Consider the following 2,199-nt stretch of genomic DNA (forward strand, 5'->3'; position numbering starts at 1 on the left):
GGGGGGGGGGGGGCTGACGACAGCGGCAGACCGGAGGCCTTTTCACGTTGAGAGGCCCTGCTCGCGGATCGTGAGCGGTGCATTAGGCCTGGTGCTGTGGATGATGACGATGACCTGGATGGTGGTTGGTTGTTTCACGCGGGCCTGGGGCCTGCCTGATCGGCGGGGTCCACCCCACCGGCGGGCTCTTTCTCACCGGCGGTGGGGGACCGCCGCCGATTGTGTGATGGAGGCTCGAAAATACCTGGCCCGCCCTGTCCGACGGGGGCGAGGGCGTGCCAAAAAAAAAAAAAGGAAAGGCACGACCTCCGGCGACAGCAGGGCCGAAGGTGTGAAGATGGACATGAGGAATATAAATGGCCGATTAGTTGGTAGATAGAAGACTGCTGGCAGAAGGGCCGAGAGACACCCGGGGTGGTTCTCGGTGGGGGCGCTGCCGGGGCCGGCCGCGTCAGCCGACCGGCGGCCGATTCGTGCCGCCCCAGTCCCCCCCCCCCCGGTGTCTCGTAGGTGACTTGCTTGTTTGCCCGCGGCCATGGGCGGGATACCCGCCTCGGCTCGCGGGCGTGGTGTGTCCACAGCACCGGGGTGCCCGCGAGCACATATGAGAGCTGGGGGGCAGGGTGCACGCGGTTCCGGGGGCGGAATCCTTGGGGCCGCCCCGTGGGGCGGCCGGGCGGGCGGGCAAGGGGCGACGCCCGCGCGGCCACCGTCGGGCATTCGATCACCCATCGGCCACGGCTCCGGCCAGGAGGGGCCGGCCCCCTCTCACGCACCGCCCACCCGCGAGGGGACATCACTGGCGCTTTGCCTCTCTGCCCGACAACCGGGGGCCGGGGAGGGGGGGGAGGGGGGGGGGAACATCCACGGGCGGCTGGGGTCCCTGCCAGGGGTCCCACGCCGGAGGGGCCTGCACCCGGGCCCTCGGTTGAGACCGGCATGGGGAGTTGCGGCCTCGGCCACGTCCGGGCCAGGAGCGGGGGGAGGTGGGCCTGGTCTTGGGGCCCAACCGGCGGCAGCTGGAGCGACCCTGCCAGGCCCGGGACCCTGCCACGCCCATGGGGCGCCCCGCGCGGCCACGCTCACGCCTCCGCCCCCCTCCTCGAGCGCCGCCGGTCCGCCCCCGGGGGAAAGAAACGCACGCGTTGGGCCGGCCCTCCCCCGGTCCCGGGACACGAGCCTGGGCGGCCCCGGATGCTCGGTGCCTTCTCTCCCATGCGCGTGTGTGGGTGCGTGCGCGCGCGCCTGCGCTTGGGATTCGCTGGGCGCGTCCCGGCCCTCCCCGGGGCCTGCTTGGGGACCCATTGTGGCGGGATTTTCTTTTGGGGTGCCCCCCGAGGGCAAGGGCGGAGAGGCCTGGATGTTTCTGCCCAGTCCCCGGAGAGCGGCGGGTCCCTTACTTTGCTGGTGCCCCCCCCCCCTCCCCCCCCCGCTGGAGCGCTGGGGCCCGGGGACCCGGGCGTCGACCCAGGCATGCCCGGACCGCGGGCGAGGCGCCTGATGGGAGATGTGCGGGCATGCGGTCGCCCGCCGTCGCTTTGGTGTGCGCTGCCCCGCGAATGGGCCGGACCACCCCACGCCAGGCCACCAACCGGGGGGGGGGGGGGAGCCATAGCAGCACGCCCGTGCACACATGTCCCCCGGATCTGTGGGGGGCCTGTGCCTGGCCATGGGGCCTGCGGCTGTCTCTTTTGGGCTTTCCCCTGCGCTCGCCCTTTTCTCGAGGCCCCGAGCCTCGCGCCCGGCCCCTGGCTCGCCTTCGCGGCCCTCGGGTTTGCACCGAGTGTGTGGGGCAGGCAGGGGATCGGGAGGCCCAGCCGTTACACGCCTGACCCGGCCGGATATCGCCTGCTGGCTTAGGGGCTTCTGGGCCCGGGGGATGCTCGGCGCCGACAGACCCAGGCATTGGGGGGGGGGACGCCCCCGACACGATCGGGGTGTCCTGAGAGCCCGCTGCACACTGCTGATCGGCAGGGGGCGGCGGGAGGGTGACTTGGGGGGCGGGAATCATCTCCGCGGCGGCCGTGCGCCTTCCCGGAGGGGAGGGGGTATCTTTGCCTCGGTGCCCGGGCCTCGCGGAAGCTGCCACCCGCCCGCAACAGGGGCTCGTTCATTGTTTTTTCCGCCGCCGCCCCCCGCCCCGAGTGACCCCCGACCCGGCGGCGCCCCACGCCTCGCTCGGCTGAGGTAGCTCGGTCG

Source organism: Fonticula alba (genome assembly GCF_000388065.1).
Source record: "Fonticula alba strain ATCC 38817 unplaced genomic scaffold supercont2.1, whole genome shotgun sequence".
NCBI classification, from domain to species: Eukaryota; order Rotosphaerida; family Fonticulaceae; genus Fonticula; species Fonticula alba.